The 19,834-nt window shown below is 37.5% G+C and overlaps 1 long non-coding RNA gene across 4 annotated transcripts in view; it reads right to left on the bottom strand.

Annotated features, from left to right (window-relative positions):
- Positions 1-283: 283 nt before the first annotated feature.
- Positions 284-19,834, bottom strand: part of LOC102008204 — a 44,818-nt gene continuing 25,267 nt past the window's right edge. For 2 of the 4 annotated variants that reach the window (XR_001232851.1, XR_259971.2), the window contains 2 exons: positions 1,346-1,411; positions 396-734 (listed from right to left, as the gene is read on the bottom strand). This is a non-coding gene — a long non-coding RNA (uncharacterized LOC102008204). The other 2 variants (XR_001232850.1, XR_259970.2) reach the window with 2 other exon arrangements.

Consider the following 19,834-nt stretch of genomic DNA (forward strand, 5'->3'; position numbering starts at 1 on the left):
CTACATTTTTAGGTTGTAGGCATAATATAAAGGAAGTATTGTGTTATGTCATCATGTTTTTAATGACATGTATAAGACATGTATAAGGCTTGTACACAAGGAAATATATCGGGCCAAAGATTTTTCTTTTAACCAAGAATAGAAAGGTAATAGCAAACACCAATTCTGAGTATGAGGTGGATAAGGCTGAATACTCTGGATCAAGGAGTAGTTAACCAAAAAAGGAATTAAAGGTTATTTCACAAAAATTCAAAGACTAAACAATATTATTTACTTACTTTTAAAGTGACTGACTGCATAATTGCATGTGTTTTCTGATCAAAGAAAGGCACGTATTGCTGTGGTAGAAGAAGCGTGAATGATGTTTTGCCAGGTCAGGTCTAAAGTGGGTGAAATACATTTTGGGAAAAAGAGTAGAGTTAAAATAAAGTTTAATGATGGAAACAGAGCGTTCGGTGCAACGCTTTTTTACCCATGTTCTTTACATAGATATTGTAACTGTCCTAAGGAGTGAAAAGATCATATACCATAACACAGCCACTCCTGCCTCCCCTGGGAAGCTAAATTGTTAGTTGTTCCCTGTCGAACTCAGGAGTTGGCTGCTTACAATAAAACAATCGCACATATTTAGGGAGTTCTGCTCCGAGCTCTTCCTGTTAATCCTCCTGCGGCTCTTGTTGAGCGGTCCTCCAGAGGGCAGCCTTGCTGCTAGCTCAGACCTTCAGAGCACGTCTCTGAAAAGCAAGAAAAAACGGGAGAGAGAAGGTAATAAGGGTTTCCCGTGAGAGTGCAAAGGAAGCTCACAACTCACACCACAGAGCAGAGCAAAAACTGTAATACATTTTATATCCAAAATTCATTCCTGAACAGGCAGAACTTAGGGTTTCCTTTTCCTCCTGGTCCTTCATGGCTCCCGTAGTGTGTCAAATGACCCAGCTCTGGCCCCAATTTGTAAATAATGCTCCGGAAAACAAAAATCCCTATAGGTGTTTGAGATATTCCTCTTCCTAAAGTGGTCGTAATGGAGCTGGTTCCTTGGAATGTAGGCAGTACTTCACGTTCTACCCTCATACATTACTTGCAAGCAGCTAATCCCAGTACCTCATCACCATACCACAAATGCTCGGGTATTCCACTGCAGGGGAAATGCAAGGAGTTCACAGTGTCTGGAATCCTTGCTCTGGAACGAGGCTGTGTATTTACTCAAGACTTATCTGAGCATCAGTTTCTTTATTTAATCATGAGGGGAAAATATGTATGTGTGTAGATAGATGATAGACAGATGATAGATAGATAGATAGATGATCAATCTTTGAAAGACAAAAATGCTGTGCATATATCTCACCTCCTTCGATTCTATCCTTGCAGCAAATTCAGCAGGTCAGGGGAAGTATTGTCCTCATTTTCTAACCTGGAAAATCAGAGAGATATAGATACTTGCTCCAAGTCACACAGCTGTTGTCTAAAGTAGAATTGGATCCCAGATATTTGCATTTCAATCTAGTGCCCTTTCTCCTGTGTTGTGTCACCTTGTTCATAAGTAAGTGAACATAGAAAGCAAAACACATCCTAAATTTTTAAAAATGAATATCACAAGTAAAAGCTCCCACTAGAAGAGAGGAAGTGAGAAAGTATTCCTTTAAAATTTAAAACTGAACAGGGAAACAATGTTTTAAGTAATAAGACATGGCTGAAAATCAGCAAGTTCATTGGATTACACATTCTTTGCCGTCATTGACTTCCTTATTCTAGGAAGGAGAAAATCACTTTTTTATTTAGAGAGTTTTTACCCATTTGTATCAATGTTTTAGTATGTCCTTGTGTATAATTATTTGTGGTGACAGTCATCCACTCCAGCGAAATCTACCAGGTAGTTTCTCTCAACAGACACCTAACACCCTTATCCGGAGACACAGGTTGAGTTTCTTTGTCGCTGTTAATGCATCACAAGGCCTCCCAAACAGAGCCTGGAATATAGCTTTATGAAAAGCAGCCGAACATGTAAAGATACAAAATCAAGAAATTGGAAAAAGAGAACTTCAGACTCTTTTTATAAATTTTAAGGAACAAAAACCAAGAACAGCTAATTCTCCCTTTTTATTCTAAATTTAACGAGGCAGCCTAGGATACCTGTGAATCTGTATTACAACGGAATCAATCCTGAGGCCAGGACCAGCTTTCCTGCTATCTGCAATAAAATGTAACACTGCACTCACTACGGAAAGACTTTATTAGATGAATAGGAAGAGGTGTTTGAAAAACACTGATTCTAATGATAATATAAAATATCTTTGCTTGGGTTTTTCTTTGTACTGGGAATCAAACTCAGGACCTTGCACTTGCCGGGCTGGTGCTGTGCCTCTGAGCTATATCCCCGGCCCCTTCCAGGTATTTTTAACCTGGAGTCCATGTTCAGACAACTTTCAGCTTTTTTTTGGTTGGTTTGTTTTTCTGGCTTCCTTGACCGTCACCCTGGAGAGCTCTTGGAGGTTTCTCAGTTGGAGGGCTCACTGCTAGCTCTAAACTTCTTACATACGATTTCATACTGAATGTCTCTCCTGGACTGTCCCATAGACATTTCAAACATGACATCTCTGAAACGCAAGTCTTCATTGTGTCCATAGTTTCATGACTCCCACATTTAGGCTCCCACATCTCTCCCGACTCTAAGTAGTACACAATATTCTAAGGTTGGCTAATCTGTTGGGTAATATTTCATTTAACATTTTCTAATTATCATTAATTGTATCAATTGTTTGCACATCCACCTCCCAATTAAACTGTAACTTCTTTGCAGTTAGGCATTTGAGTTCTTATTTTTATTTCCACAGGTTTTGAAACAGTATCCAGAGCAAACTCGGGATCAATAACTTCCCATTTAATACATGCTAGATGAACAGATTCATCAGAACCTCAAAGGTGATGAAAAACTAACCATTTATTAAACCCAAATGTGCCATTATATATAAGATGTGCCACTATTTTATTCATATATATGTATGTAGTTTTTCTTGTTAAAACAAATTTAACTGTTTAACTGTTTTCAAATTTAACTGTTTAACTTGTTTTCTTGTTAAAACAAATTTAACTGTTTAACTGTTAAAACAGTTTAACTAAAATAAAATGCAAATGTTATTATTCATAATATTCACATTTAACAAATATAAAATATTATTCAGGTTTGATAAAGGTAAAACATAAAGAGCTGACACAATTTACCTTACGAAGTTATGTGACGCTAGTTTTGACACCCCTTTGCTTACGCCCAATTCAATTTTCTTCTCAGTGTGTGGCATAGTGAAAAGAAGATTGTTTTCTGTTTTTATTTCAAATCCTGACTTTGTCCTGTAGTACTGTGTGACCTGAGACAAATAATTTAAAAATAGCTCATATTTTATAGAGCTAATTTATAAATTAAATTTGAACAAGATAGTGCACGGTAAATTATCTATTCCTGCATCTGGCATATAGTACACTTGGTGATAAATAAAATAAATAAAATATTATTATTTTTATGGGAAGTATTTAATAAAACTTCAAGGTGAGGTTAAAATTGGATTTACACCTTATTCTTTAAGAAGCATCTTTAAAAAGAGACACACCAGCTGTTCCTTGAGCTCTGCAATATCACTTATTGGCTACTGTCATTTCCCAATGACTGAGGCACTGACGCTGAATGCTGACACCAAAGTGTTAGTTTATGAATCATAAGTTTTGACATGGAAAGAACCTGCAAATTTTAAAATTTTTATTGTCAATTCCATTTTCTCCTTAAAAGCAAGATAAAGAAAAACCTTTAAAGGATCATAATTAGCAATCATGTGATTGTACTTGTCATTTATTTAAGTCGATTGTATAGAGTATCTGTTGAGTATTTTGATATTACAATGTATATCTATCAGTTTTGTTATAGCAGTGCTTCACAAGAAACCACTCACAGCGCAGTGGACCAAAACAGCAATTATTCTTACACCCATGTTTATGTATTGGCCAGGCTTTCCGACTGGTTTTGACTAGGCTTGGTCCCTGCCTACAGGTTATTGTTGGATCTACTCTGTCTTTTATTTTCCTTGGACCCATTACATGCTTTTTTCATGTTAATAGCAGAGGTACACAGATCATGCTCAACTTCAGAAGAATGCTCATGTTTGGGGATTTTTTGATACAACTATCAGTACTGTATCATAGACAATATAGTAGGGTTAATGGCGAAGGAAATACTTGAAGTAGGAAAAATTTCAATAGATAGAAAAGGACAGCCAATTAAACTTAGCCAAGCACTTAACATCAGACACATTACACATGCTATTGTATTTGCCTCTAATAACTACCTGTCTGAAGTGGATGTTGGTATCTACTTTAGAAATAGAGACACAGATAATCAGAGGCATTAAATGATTGTAAGGGCTAAGCAGTGGTGGGGCTGCAATTGGAAGTCAGGTTTCCAGAGCTGTGTGTAATGCTATGACAATCCTGGAAATAGGGAAAAAGTGAACTTCAAAGTGTAAAATAGAATAAACAAAACCTTGAAGTGGTCTCAAATTGCACCCATTTATATACTTACCTGTACAAATACTTCAAGATTATCTTTCTTTATGGGAAACTAATACTCAACTGTGTGTAAATGCCACATTTTCTTTATCCTCTCGTCTGTTGATGGACATAAACACTGTTTCCAAGATGCAGCTTTATAAATTGTACCCTGAGTAACTACTTGGAAGATTATTAGATGCAGTGTATTAACTATTATTATTCTTTTATTATTTTGCTATGAAATTTTATTTTTTCATAAAATTTAAAAAAACAAATATGAAGAAACTCAAGAGAATATCCCACACACACAAATTAAAGGAGGAAAGATTTGTTTTAGCTCACAGTTGTAGAGGTTTCAGCCCATAGTTGGCTGGTTTCATGGCAGGGTTGCTTGGTAGAGAGGCATGGCAGAGGATAAACTGTCCATGGCAGGTCAGACAGGAGGCAGCAGCAGCAGCAGCAAAGCGGCAAGCCTCCCTTTCCCTTTCGTTCCATCCAGACTACAAGCCTATCAGTTCATCCCATTCACACCCAAGATGGGGCTTCTGTTTTCAGTAAATCCATTCAGCCACACCCAGAACCATGTGAATCCAGTCAGTGGACTAATCCATTTATCACACACCCGTAATCCAAACTGACACACCCTAGATCAAGCAACCTCCCAAAAGCTCCACTTATGAAGCTTTGGAAGACATCTAGATATAATTTATAACAAAAGAAGTATGTTTTGGAAAGATTAACAAATACAATTACTTTGAAAATGGGAACTCTGCAGAAAACTCAAGAAGAGATCACAGTAATTGGAGTAAGTAGCAATAAGGATTGACCAAAACTGGTGATGTGCAGACAGAAAGAAGACATACAGAAGACACCAGCCAGGCAGGTTCTCTGGCAACCAGATGGCTATGGGGAACAAGAGAAGAGCCAAAAGTCACTGTGGGGTACTCTGCAGGAACATCTAGAAAAATGGTGGTGCCATAAGAAATGTAGAAGAGGTTAGAAGCAGAGCTAGAATGAGAAGAAAAGAGGTTTGTTCTTGACAGCTTTTAAGCAGTACATAGTAGCACCACATAATAATTACATTCCTCTTGGAGAATTTGTGCATACGCATTATTACATCTCAACTGATCCTTTTCATTCTCATTTCCCCTTCCCTGCTCATCTCTCTCACTCCTTCCCCAGAGCCCCTTCCCATCCCCACTTCCATGTTCCTTACAATTTCTCTTTTACTTTGCTCCTTAAATTAGTGATATTTTTTCTCTCACATTAGAGAAACTATGTGAAATATAATCTGCATCTGATTTATTTCACTTAGAATTATGGTCTCAAGATCCACCCATTTTCTTACAAATGACTCCAATTAATTCCTTTGTGGCTGAGTGTATATATATATTCCATTTTGTATGTATACCACATTTCCTTGACTCATTCATCTGTTGGTGGAAACACACAACACTTCCATAACTTTGCTTTTTTGAGTTGTGCTGCTGTAAACATAGCTATGCATGCACTCTGTAATATAATGACTCTAACACTTTCAGGAAGATACTCAGGAGAGGTATAGCTGGGCCAAGTGGATTAACATTTGTGGGGTTTGTTTTTGAGGAATTTCCATGCTGATTTCAGGGTTTACATTCCTGCCAACAAAGTAAACGGGCTCCTTCCCCCTCCACAGCCTTACCAGTATTTGTTGTTTTCAAGTACTTCATAATACCCATCCTTGGAGGAATAAGATGGAATCTCAGTGTTGTTTTGATTTGTATTTCTCTAGCGGTTAAAGATGCTGCACAATTTTTCATGCACTTACTGTTCCCTTGTACTTTTTGTCTGAGAAGTCTATTTATTTTAACTGCCCACCTTTTAATAGGTCTTTAATTTTGTCGGGTCTAATATTTTGAGTACTTTACATACTCTACATATTAGTCCTCTGTTCAAGGATAGATGGCAATTTTCTTCCATTCTGTAGGCTGTCCTTTCACTTTGTTGATAATTTCTTTTTATGTGCAGTTTTAAAGTTTGATATAATCTCATTTGTTGATTTTTGTGCAACGGGGGTTATATTCAGTAAGTTCTTGTGAATGCCCATGTCTTTAAGAGTTTTGCCAATTTTTTCTTCCAGAAGATTCAGGGTTTATGTTTTTATACTTAGGCCCTTGACCCATTTAGTTTGATTTTAGTACAGGGTAGAAGACACGAATCTAGATTCATTCTTCTGCACAAGGATATGCATCTTTCCAGCATTATTTTTAGAGAAGTTAACTTTCCATCAGTGTATGTAAGCATAACCTTTTAAATAACCAGACAGTTGAAGGCACCTCTGGCTTTGCATCCTCAACTATATTCCATTGGTTAATAGGTCTGCTTTTGTGCCAGTTTTATGCTGTCTTTGTTTATGTAGCTTTGGAGTATAACTTGAAGTCCAGCATTGTAGTACTTTCTTTCTTTTGTTGCTCAGGGTTCTTTGGGTACTTCTAGGTCTTTTCTGACTCCATATAAATTTTGGAATTGTTTTTCTAGTTCTGTGAAAAAGGCTAATGATATTTTAATTGTTATTGCATTAGGCTTTATATGTAATTTGTGGTAATATGCCCATTTTGACAATATTGGTTTTGCCCATGTAAGAAGAGGGGATGTCATTTTATTTTTTAATATACTATTCAGTCTCCTTTTTCAGAGCATTATAGTTTTCATTAGAAAGGTCTTTTGGTTCCTTTGTTAGGTTAATTCCTAGGTATTAAATTTTTTTAGCTACTGTGAATGGAATTGTTATTTTGGTTTCTTTCTTGGTGTGTTCATTGTTGGTATATAAGAATGCTATTGATTTTTGTGTGTTTAGCTTATATTTTGTCACTTTACTGAGTTTGTTAATTAGTTCTAAGTGTTTTCTGGAGGAAGTTTTCAGATCTTGTATGTAAAGTATCATGTCACTTGCAAATAAGATAATTTGACTTCTTTCTTGGGGCAACTTAAAGTCAGAATTTCCCACTCAGATTCCTTTTTTTTTTTCTCTTGCCTAATTGCACTGGTTAAATTTTGAGTACTATAACAGGAGTGGTAAGAGTGAAAATCCTTTTCTTATTTCTGATTTTAGAGGGAATACTTTCAGTTTTTTCCCATGTAATACAATATTGACTGTGGCTCTGTTTATAAATGACCTTTTGCAGTTTAAAATAAGGTTCTTCTATGCCCATTTTTATTAAGGGTTTACCATGGGTGTGTGCTGGATTTTGTCAAAGACTCTCTGTATATATTGAGATGATCATGTGAGTTTACATTTACTTCTATTTATGTGGTGTACTACATGATGTTGAACCATCCTTGTATCCCTAGGATTAAGCCTACTTGATCATGATTTTTTTAAAGATTTGTTGTGTTGTTTCAAGACTCTTATTGAAGATTTTGCATTTATTTTCTTTAAGGAAATTGACTTGTAGTTTTCTTTTTTGTTGAGTCCTGATCGAATTTTGGTGTCAGGTTGACACTAGCGTCAAGGAATGAGTTTCACAATATTGTTTCTCTTTCAGTTTCATGGAAGAGTTGGAAGAGTATTGGTTCTTTCCTGGAGTTCTGGTAAAATTCTGTGGTAAATCATCAGGTTCTGGGATTTCCTTCGGGCTTTTTATTACTGCCTTTATTTCACTGCCACTTATTGATCTGCTTAAGGTTTTTATATCTTCTTGGTTCAGTTTGGGTAAGTCATATATGTCTAGGAAGTTTATCATTTCTTTTAGATTCTCAAACTTACTGTAATATTTTTTTTATTATTTTAGAAATAAAAGGAGGAAAATACTAACAGATCGACAACGTTTTACAAAATAGCAAAGGATCAGTGCAGACATTACAGAGTTACAAACAGAGTGGTAGGGAATTAACAACGCTTACTGTATTACATATTGATATATTCAATGTAGTTTCTCATGAAAACACATATAGACATACAAAGCTAATCAACCAATGCCTCACTGACAGTTTCTTTCAGCAAGGAAATACAGGACAGTAGAACACCTGTGTTAACTATCCTGCATATACATATATACAAACTTTCTCCTTCTTTCCCTTCTCTTTTCCCATATTCCAGTTATCCTTTACCTATGAGTGCTTTCCTATCAATTCCCAATGTCTATCATATCTCCTAGTTTAAATTAACTCTTTCAGGCTTTACACTAGAGAAACAATGCGGTGCTTGCACATGTATGTTTGATTTATTTCGCTTATGAGTATGGTCTCAAGTTGTGACCATTTGCCTATAAAAGCCTCGAGTTTATCTTTCTTTACAGCTGAGTAATATTCCTGTAATATGTTTTTGAAGTGGTATCCTTATTCTCTCTGGATTTTGGTGTTGCCTGTTTGATTTAACTCTTTTCGTTTCTAGTTGCACTGATGTCTTTTCTTTCCTCATTGGTAAGTTTGGTTAAGAGTTTATCAGTCTTGTCTATCCTTTCAATGAACTAACTCTTTGATACGTTGATCATTTAGATTTTATTTTAGTCTTAATTTCATTAGGTTTTATCATTAAGGTTTTATCATGAATTTATGTTGAATTTTGTCAAAGACTTTTTCTGTATCATAGACCACTCCTGTTATCATACTCAACATTTACCTCTGACCTTATAATTTCTTTCCTTCTACCTTTTGAATTTTGATTGACCTTATTTACCTAGAACCTTGAGGTGTATCATTAGGTTGTTTATTTGGGATACTTTATTCTAATATGAGCATTGACAGCTATCAACTTCCTTCTTTGAGTTGTTTTCATTGTGACCCATAGATTCTTTTTTCCTGTCGTTGTCATTTGAGTCCAGGAAATTTTTTATTTCTTCTGTGATTCATTGATTGTTCAAAAATGTGTTTGCATTTTTCTATGGTTTCCTTTCATGTTGATTTCTAGCTTCCTCCTGCTATGGATTGACAGTGTTCAGAAGACTATTTTGATTCTTTTGTATTTATATAAGCACACTTCATGACCAAAAATTTGGTCTCTTTGGGAGAAGGTTCCTCATGCTGTCAACTGTTGCTAAATAATGTGTATTCTGTTTTTGTTGGATAAAACACTCTGTAGATATTAAGTCCATGTGTTCAATAGTGTGGTTGAACTCTAATAATTTCTCTTTTGGCGTTTTTGTCTGGTTTACGTATTTGTGAGAATGGGGCAATGAGTTCCCCCACTATGATTCTGTTAATGTTTATCTGACCTTTTATGTCAAGTGGCATGTTTTATTAAGTTGGGTGTGCCAACATTTGATGCATTGACATTTACAATGATCTCTTCCTGTTGCATCATTCTCTTTGCTATTATATAGCGACCTTTGCCATTTCTGATCAATTTTGCCTTGCAGTCCACTTTGTTGGAAAATAAGATAGCCATTCTTGTATTCTTTTGGGCTCCTGTTACATGGAGTATTGTTTTCTATCCTGTCACTTTCACTCTGTCTGTTTCTTTCTGGATGAGATGTGTCTCTTAAAGCAATATGGAGTTGGGTTTCATTTCTTGATTTACCTGTCATTCTATGTCTTTTGATTGGTACCTTAGTTACTAATCTCATTGCTGGGACAAAGATCCAAAACCCAATGTATAAGAGGAAGGGTTTATTTCAGCCCACAGTTTGTAGAAGTTTTGGTCCACAGTCAGCTGTCTCCAAGGTACAGTGCCATGGCAGAGGGACACTGCAGGGATAACAAGAAACAAGCAGCAGCAAGCCTTCCTTATGTTCCATCCAAGCTATAAGTCTACTGACTGGTCCCACCACATCTAGGGTGGTCTTTCCATTATCCACACTCACAGCTATGTTAGGCAAAGTTACTTATCACACACCCTTAATCCCAGTTAGAAAAGCTATGAAAAGCCCCACCTGTGAGAACATGAGGTTTTGGAGGTACCTCGAGATACAAGCTATAACAACTGGGGAGTTAAGTACATTTGTAGTGACACTTATTGAACGATACTTACTGAATCTTGTCGTTGAACTACTTTTTTGCTGACTCCTTTTTTTCCAGTTTTGCTTGACTACTCTCCCGGATAGATGTATTCTTTCCTTTTGGTTCTGTGAGAATTGTTATGGTTTGTGTCTAGATGTCCCCACAAAGCCTCATGTGGCCATGGGGCTTTTTCAGAGCTAGTTGAATGTAGAACGTGTGATACTGGGGTTAAGGGTGTATGGTTACTAAATCAGTCCACTGATTGGTTTGGCACCACCTTAACCCCAGAAGTCTGGGTAAGATAAAAGGGTCAGAAGAGGCTGTTAAGGTCTCTTGCTGCTTTTGCCATCTTGTGGGTGCCGTCAAATGTTCTCCTCTGTGATGGTTCCAGGACAAGCACCCTGCCTTGGACTCAGCTGATGATGGACTAAAAGCTCCACAAACTGAGAGCCCAGTAAACCCGTCCTCCTTTAACTTTGAGCGTCTGGTATTTTGTCTTAGCAGTAAGAGAAAAGTAACTAAGACAGTCACATTGGACTCCCTGTCTTTGTCTAGGATTTCCTTGAGTAAATTCTCCAATGCTGAAATTCATTGCTGAACTTCTGTAGGTGCTCTTTGTCATAAAAATTCTTTATTTCTCAATCAATGTTGAAAGATAATTTTGCAGATGTATTAATCTAGGGCTTGAAAATCTTTGCTTCAAATTCTCCTGGCCTATAACATTTGCATTGTGAAATTTTCTGTTCTTATAATATGCTTATCTTTATAAAATACTTAATATTTTTCTTTACAAGCTTTTAGTATTCTCTGGGATTTTGGCTTTTATGTGTGGTGAAGAAATTCTTTTCTGGTTGTGGCTATTTGAGATTGTTTATGTCTCACTTAGCTAGATGTTTAATTCTAGATTTGGAAAGTTTTCTGTTGTGATTTCAGAGAATAAACTTTTTTATACTTTTGTCTCATCTTCTAACCTTTCCTTGATTCTTGTAATTCCTTGACTCTTATAGTTGTTTGTTGAGTCATTTTGCAATTGCTGTATTCAATTTTTGTGGCATCTTTTTTTTACGGTGTCACTGAGTGTATAATCTACTACTTCAATTTTATCTTCTAGTTCTGGCACTCTCTTCACGTTGACTAACGTCTGCTTGGAGGTACAAAGAGACTGCTAAACCTGCTTCTTGTTCCCCCTGCAGGCATGCTCTGCTTAGTTTTATTTGCACTGCTGTGGGTATGGCTAGCCAGAGTTGTTGTTTTCTGGTATTTTCCTTTTTTTTTTTTCCCTTTCCTTCCCCCTCTGTTTTATGATTGATTAACTTCAAATTTGTCAGGGAGAGGATGTGGTATGACTGGTTAAGTACCCAGTCTTTTGCTGATTTCTGAAGGGGTTTCTAAATCTCCATCTCATTTCCTCCGTGAAAATCCCTGCAGTTGCTCATGCTTGCTCTTTCTATCCCCTTCTGGTGGAACGTGCTGGACAGTGACCTCTGGCTACGCTGATCCTCACCAGCTCTGCAGGGGTGCCTCCTGCATGCAGCGTTGGAAGCTTTTGGCTGGTGATGGGAGAGCCCCCATGCGAACACCAAGTTCTGCACCTGAACCATGGGAGGCACACTCCTGTAGGCACAGAACTCTCTGGTGTTTGAGCGAGTGATGGGAGAGTGCCTCCTCTGGAACTGTTTTAGTGTCTTTTCTCTTCACTCCGATGATCTCACTGGGTGCAACTACTGCCTGCTCCTGCAGCTCAGTGAGCCAGAGCACAGCCAGAGTTAGGCCTTTGTTTCCTGCTATCTCAAGGGCCCACAGAAAGTCACTTCAGTTTCTCTAGCGCCCTGATCTATGAATAACCCAACTGCCAGCTTCCTTCTCCCAGTGGGACTGGAGGATCATTGCTAAGCCACTGCCGTAGCACTTGGCTTCCTCCTTCAGGAGGTCAAATCCTTTCCAAAGATGGCGTGTTTACCACAACTAAGGGGTAAGCAGAAACAGGATCAAGGGGTGACCCAGCCTGGCTGCCTAAATACCCCTGCTAGTTCCTCTGGTGGGCTTCTCTGCAAGTCCCTGTATTTGGGTCTTTGTTCGGCCTTCATTTCTGTGTGCCTGTAAGAGAAGCTGAAGGTGAGCTTTCAATTAAAATACGTCCTCCCCTTCTTTCCTACTAATAGAATTGTAGCTAAGCTACTTAGCGATACTTTCCCCAGATCCTTAGAATTATCTCACATGACTCCTTCCCAAAGAAGCATGAGGTTTGATCAAACAAGGTGAATGTTTAAATTTGGAAAATATATTACAATAAAAGGTGCATTGCCATTAATCCCCCTCAAAATAGCCCCTATTGCTTTGAACACACTGAACGCACTTATTCTGTCATTCTTGCCACTTTATGAAGCAGTTGTGGAAGTCTTTGAGTGTGTGTGTGTGTGTGTGTGTGTGTGTGTGTGTGTATCTTTAGTTACGCTGTGGTGGCTGCCTCAATGTCCTAAACTGACCCAAAACATTTACCCTTCATGGTCATTTTGAAGAGCCAAATGAGGAAGAGTCAAAAGTCTCACTGCCAGGTCTGGTACATAAGGTAGATGAGGACATGCTGTAGGCATTTTTGACAGAAATTCTCATGCCAGAAGTGATGTGTGACATAGAGCATTGTCATGATGGAGGGTGCAACTGCCCATTTCTTAAGCTATTTTCTACACATATCACTTCTTTAATGCTTTAATATGCTCTTATAATATTTGAAATTCACTGTAGCGTGTCTGGGTGAAAATAGCAGCTTGAAAAATTTCATTAAGGTAAAAAAAATACAACCAATGTCACCTCGATGTTGGATCTTGATTGATATGGTCCTTTTCCCACAAGGAGAATTGGATCATTTCCATTGAGAACTCTGAACCTTGGTATCAGGATAAGCGTAGACCTGTTTTATCTCCCATGATAAAATTTCAAAAAAACTTGAATCTGAACCAGCACAATTGTGCAGCTTGAATGAAACTGACAACTGTGGTTGCTTTGGTTCAAAGGTCAAAATGTATGGAACAAATTTTGCATTTATTCCCTCTTGAACAGAATCATAGCTGTTAAAATGCTTTGAACAGAACCATAGTTGAAACTTGTAACACATTGTTACTAAGGTGTGACAGGATCTCACCACGAAGAACCTAACCTTCCTGTTGGATGACACTTTGCAGCAGTATTCAGCACATTATAAAGCTTGTCTCTTAGAAATCTGTAAATGCACCTCCAAGCTCCTTAGGCTGAAATGGAACTAACCAGAGCCACCATGGAAGTCATACCCAGAAGATATAAAGCTATATTAATTGTCAGTCCCCTTGAAGCACGTTCTTGGTATGTCTGATATGGAGAAAACACATTTCCATAGTCTCCAGACCACTGAGTTACTCTGGTTCTTTTGTTTCTAACTACCTACCTCAGACTATTTGGTCTTCAGCGACATTTTAAAACAGACTTGGAAATTTATAAACAACATTTATTTCTCAGACCTCCCCAGTCTGAGAACTTCAAGAACGAGGCAGTAGGTTGGATTTGGCATCTTGTGTGGTCAGGTCTTCATTTCTAAGATGGCACCTGGTCATTGCATGCTTCAGAGAGGAAAACCCTCTTTCCTCACAAGGCAGAAGGGTCAGCAGGGCAAGAGAAGGTGAAATTTCTCTGAAACCTCTTTTAGAAGAACATCAATTCATTTTACAGGATTGGAGCCCTATGAACGCCATCATTTCCAGTAGGCTATACCTCATAATAGTGTTGCAGTGGAGATTAAGTTTAAAGAAGACTTTTGGAGGCACGCCATTGTTCACACTATAGCATTAACTGTTTACACTCCCTTGCTGAATTTAGGTGCTGAAGTGATATTGGTACCCAAAGACACAAAGCATGCCCAGCTTCTCCTGTTAGAATGGAAGCTGATAGGAGATAGGTGATAAAGGGAATTCTAGCTGAAGGTTGGATTACATTGGGTTGGTGAGCATTCACTAGTCCTGAAATTAATAATGATTAAAATAGTTGGTAATTGGAGCAACTACTACAACAAGGCCTTGATCTGTGGGATAAGTATTATCATAGTAGGGGAGTCTCTGAAACTGACTCCTTCTCAACCTCCCAACAAAGACTATAGATCAAAAACAAAATATTATTCCAAGAGGTGGCTGAGATAAGTGCCACCATTATAGACATAAAGGCTGCAGGTAGTGAAAGGTATCACAGTTCCATTTAATTAGCTAGTCTAGCCTCTGTACAAACTAGATGCACCCTGGAGAATGCTTATAGACTACTGCAAGATCAATGCAGTCATGACAAAATTGTAGCTTCTCAGAAGAAAACAGAAATATTGCTAGACCAGATTAATAAGGCTCCAGATGCATTGTGTGTAGCTTTTGGTTTAGCAAATGTGTTATTTTCTTCCTAAAAAGAGAATCAGAAACAGTTTGTATTTTCATGCAGTTTTGCTTTAGGACTATGTTAACTCTCTCACTCACTGCCATAATATATCTAAAGAAATCTGAACCATTTAGATATCTGCAAAGCACCACTTTTACTTGTGAAATTGATGGTCTCTGTCTGATTGGATAAAATGAGCAGGAGTACGTTATCATGATGGAGGTGTTAGTAAGGCACATATACATCTGAGGACTGGAGATAAACCCTACAGAGGTTCAGGAAACTAGCACTTCAATAAAAGTTACAGGGGCATAGGCAAGGGGCTGTCTTTTTTGTTTTGCTGGAGCTGGAATCAGGGCCTCACACTTGCTAGTAAGTGCTCCACTTTGAGCTACACCCAAGTCCTAGTCACCATATCTTACATTATTTTTTACAAAAAAATAAACATAGCACTTAATAGACCTAATAAAAAGAATCTTCTCTGAACTGTACAAGCAACACTTGTGAAACTTAGAATACTGCTTTGTTCATACACTGGCTGCTAGTGTTGAACGGGCCCAGAATGGTAAGTACGGTCCAGCAGAAGCTTTCTTTCTCCCTTTACCCACTCCACTTCCCTACTCTCCCATTCACTTTCCCATCTCCAAAAAAGTCTATTTCCCAGTTTCCTATCATCTCTTCTTTTTTAATCCATTGATTTACTTATTTTCCGTGTAAGATAAAACATGTGATATTTATCGTTCCTATTCTGGCTTATTTCACTTGGCGTGATGGTCTCAAGTTTCATCAACGTTTCTACAAATGCTCTTGAATTCGGGAAGTGTTTGCCTGTGTGTCGTGGTTTCACGTGTTTCCTGCATGCCATATTCCAGCAGCTTTAAAGTTTCTGTTTTTATATTTATCTTAGTACAAAGTAAGAGATAGGGATATAGCTTCAACCTTCTAAATGTGAATACCTAGTTTTCCCAGTACCATTTGTTAAAGGGATTGTCTTTTCTCCAACATTGTATTAGTCAAAAATCAGGTGGTTGTAGATGTATGACGTTGTTTCTGCAACTTCTTATCTATATTGGCCTGTATATTTGGTTTTTGTTTGTTTTGTTTTGTTTTGTGGGACAGGGCTTGCTACATGGCTCAGGCTGATCTCGAACTTACTATGTAGCCAAGGCTGGCCTTGAACTGCCAATGATCCTCCTGCCTCAACCTCCCAAGTGCTGGTGTTACAGGAGTGCGCCACCATACCCAGCTTTACATATTTGTTTTTGCACCAATACCATATTATTATTATAGTTTTGTGGCTTAACTGGAAATTCAGTGTTTTGATGTTTTCACCTTTGCTGTTTTTGCCAAGTATTGTGTTGGCTATTCTAGCTCTTTTCTGATGATGAAGTTTAGGATTACTTTTGCTACTTTTGTGAAGGATGTTATTGATATTTTAATAGGCATTGCATAAAATGTAAAGTTGGTAATACTGCCATTTTCACAAGATTCCTTTGACCCAAGACCAAAGGATGTCTTTTCATTTTTTAATGTCTTCTTGAATTTCTTTCTCCAGAGTTCTACAATATTTGTTTATTACAGAAGTCTTTTACCACCTGGGTTAGGTTGATTTCTAGATATTTATTTTTTCAAAGCTGTTGTGCATATAACTGTTTTCCTGATTTCTTTCTCAGTGATTTCACTATTGGTGTACTGGAACACTACTAGTTTTTATGTGTTGATTTTTGTATCCTGTCCAGTAGATCTTTTGAAGTTAAGGTTTAGTGGCAAGGAAAAAATGTAGGAGTAACTTAATGGCAAGCCCCCAGAACAGAACAATAATACAGGCTCCTGGAATTCTGGAGCAGGACCAGGCCACCTGCAGTGGAGAATTATGTTTCTTTCTAAAAACAGTTCATCGCTGACCCCTATGAAAACAGAAGGTTTGGCCGAGGGGTACCAGGTAATCATGTATCTAGAACTACTTAGCAGAATTTCACTGGAATTAACTCATGTAAGTCACTTGGGCCCAGCATATTTTATCATCAGAATGAATTGGTATAACCAGTATTGAGCCTGGGTAGATTAAGAAGTCAGAGTTAAGTTCTGTGAACAAGTAGCCCAGACCCCATGTTAACCAACACAGTGAGAAGTGTACCATACTCCTAATTTCACATCTATAGGCAGTCCAGAATAACCAGGTAAGGAAAAAGCAAGCCCGTAGCTTAACTCCTGAATGGATCAGCTTGATCTGTGGTCACTACCTGACAAAAGGCAGTGCCTGCTTTTTGTCAGCCTCAGGGGTGGGCTCCAAAGACAGTGGAAGGAGCATATTTTCCCAAAGCACAGAACTGTGTCAAACACCCAGTCCAGAGCAGAGACACTCTGAGCTTTCAGGAACTGGGCTTCAACAGTGAGGCTATCTGTGGTACTTGTAAAGGACTAGAGGCCAGATATGCTTCTTACACCTTTCAGGACCCTCTTAGATGCTGGTGTCACACTGGAAGATATAAAGAAGACTAAAATAGAGTGTTTTTCACATGCATGAGGCAGGAATCAAGATCAGATTGAATTTGATCAAAATAAAATATAAAAAGAAAATTATCTTGCACATCTACATTTAGAGACCAAGATTTATACCTCCTATAATTTTAATTCATAACCTAAGAAAAGTTCCAATACTTGTGATTTGTTCCCATACCCTGAAAAAATTCCTACTCTTAATCCTATAGATCTGTGGGCTGTAATTATCCTATCTTTTTCACAATCCTTAGCAATAAAGTTAAGATTTTATTATTAAATATAATATGTTACCTAAATTTACTTGATTATATTCTATTAATTCTATTACATTTCCTGGATTTATGTGGGTTAGATGGAAATGATTATGGGAAAGGGACATTAAGGTCATTATTCTCCTCTTGGTATAAATTTATTTCCCATATTGATCTCCCTTTCATTTAAACATAGGAGAATCACTGTCTTAGGGCAGTGACTCACTGATGTTGCAAAAACTGGTAGTGAATCTGGGAAGAACAGCAACTGTCCTCCTGGGACGCTTCAGCAGCACCTGCAGTCCTGATTCAGTCTATGAGCTGGCTGAGCATAAATGCACTTTGATCCCATGCTGGGGTTGTGCTATTCCCTGTCCTCCGGGCACAGTGCACACACCATCTCTAAGGTGTAACCAAATTAAGGCCTATGTGAAATTTAGTCCTTTTATCCAAGAAAAGAAAGAGTGGAGCAAGAATGAGGGTTGAATCTAAATCAATTTAGGCATAATACAGACTAAGGAAAACTTGGACTTCCTACCAAAACACACTCACCTTTAGTATCTTTATTTGTAATGGGAATGATGATATTTACCTTGCAGAACTGAATATTTGGAAAAGTAAATGAGACACATAGATACATGCTAAGAATAGTTTTATATATATAATTAAATATAAGATATATGTATTTGAAAAATATTTCTAAGAATATCAAAGGTACTCATATTTAAGAAAATGATAATAGTAACAATAAAGGACATTTTCAAAGCTGACTGAATGCTAGTTATTCTGGTAAGTGCATTATAAATCATAAAATTTCATGTAATAAGAGGCATTATTGCATAAATTCAATGGATCAGAAATTTGAGATGTACAGAAGTTAGAGAACTTTTCTGGCATTCTGTAGCTAATAAGGCTTCAAACCCAGGTATTCTGCCAAAAGACCTTGTGCTATTAAATACTATGCCAGGTAGTAACACCTTCTTCCATAATATAAAAAGTACTAAGGTGTTAGATTATCTAATGACCTTAAATCCATAGAATGACTTTCCTATGCTTGGTTTTAAACATTCAGTGAAAGATCTTCCTTTAAACCCTGAAGGGAATAATTAAATTGATTTTGGATCTGGGACCATAAGACTTGTGAACAGTTTCTAGTTTGGCACGTATCACTCAACATTCTGAGTTTCCTCTGGTATAAGTGGGAGAAATTTGCTATTTTACTTTGTTGAGAGGTATAAACAAGGAAATAGTTGTGAAAAGACTGTATAAATCTAATTGCCTAAGCGATGTTAGATGCTATCATGGCTTCATCAGGAATGTCCCTCAAAAGCATAATGGAATTCGTCCTCTTTCTTTTTATCCCCCTATTTCTTCCTTTGGGAGTGGAAATATTTATTCTGTGTTATTGTACATTAGTAGTGTTTTTTTTTTCTTTTTTGATTTTTGTGAGGGCTCACAGCTAAGAGTTTGCCTTAAGTCTCAGAGATCTTGCTGACTCATTGCACTCCCACTTTTCCTCAATGCTGGAATGACTAAGACTTCCTTTTAGAGATGGGCTATATACATTTGCACAAAGAAATGAACAATGGCCTTTGAGGTGCCAGGGGCAGTACATTACAGGTTGAGATGAAATGTCCCTTAAAATCCTTGTGTCCCTGGCTCCTACGGTTGCCATGCTGGTCAGTGGATTAATCTACTCATAAATTCAGTGGCTCAATGTGTGGTTAGTAGGTGGGGGCTGGAGTGAAGAGGTAGGTCACTGAGGAAATGACCTGGACAGTTACATCTCCCTCTCTGGCCCCTCCCTTGCCTCTTCTATCTTCCTTCCATAACCATGACCTGAGCAGGTTTCTTCTTCTAGGCCCTATCACCATGACATTTCCATCTTCAAGCCATTGGTGAACTGAAACCTCTGAAACTGTGACCCTAAGTGAATCTCTTTTCAAAGTTGTAGGTGTCTGGTATTGAGTCTCAGCCATGAGAAAATGACTAAGACAGTTGTCACTAGTCATTGAGTATAATCACATATAGTTCAAAGTATCTAAAATTGGAATGAGAATTACAATGATTTTTTTTTAATCTCCATTTAACTTGGAAAATGCAGCAAAGTACTTGGTTGTACTTTAGTGCTTAACACACACCAGTTAAAACTTTTTTTTATTTTAAAGAGTAAAAGAAAACAATAACAAAATAACCACAATGAAGACAAAAACTCAAAACAATAGAAAAACAATACAGGATTT

This window comes from Chinchilla lanigera, unplaced genomic scaffold (assembly GCF_000276665.1).
Source record: "Chinchilla lanigera isolate Chin_1 unplaced genomic scaffold, ChiLan1.0 scaffold00011, whole genome shotgun sequence".
NCBI classification, from domain to species: domain Eukaryota; kingdom Metazoa; phylum Chordata; class Mammalia; order Rodentia; family Chinchillidae; genus Chinchilla; species Chinchilla lanigera.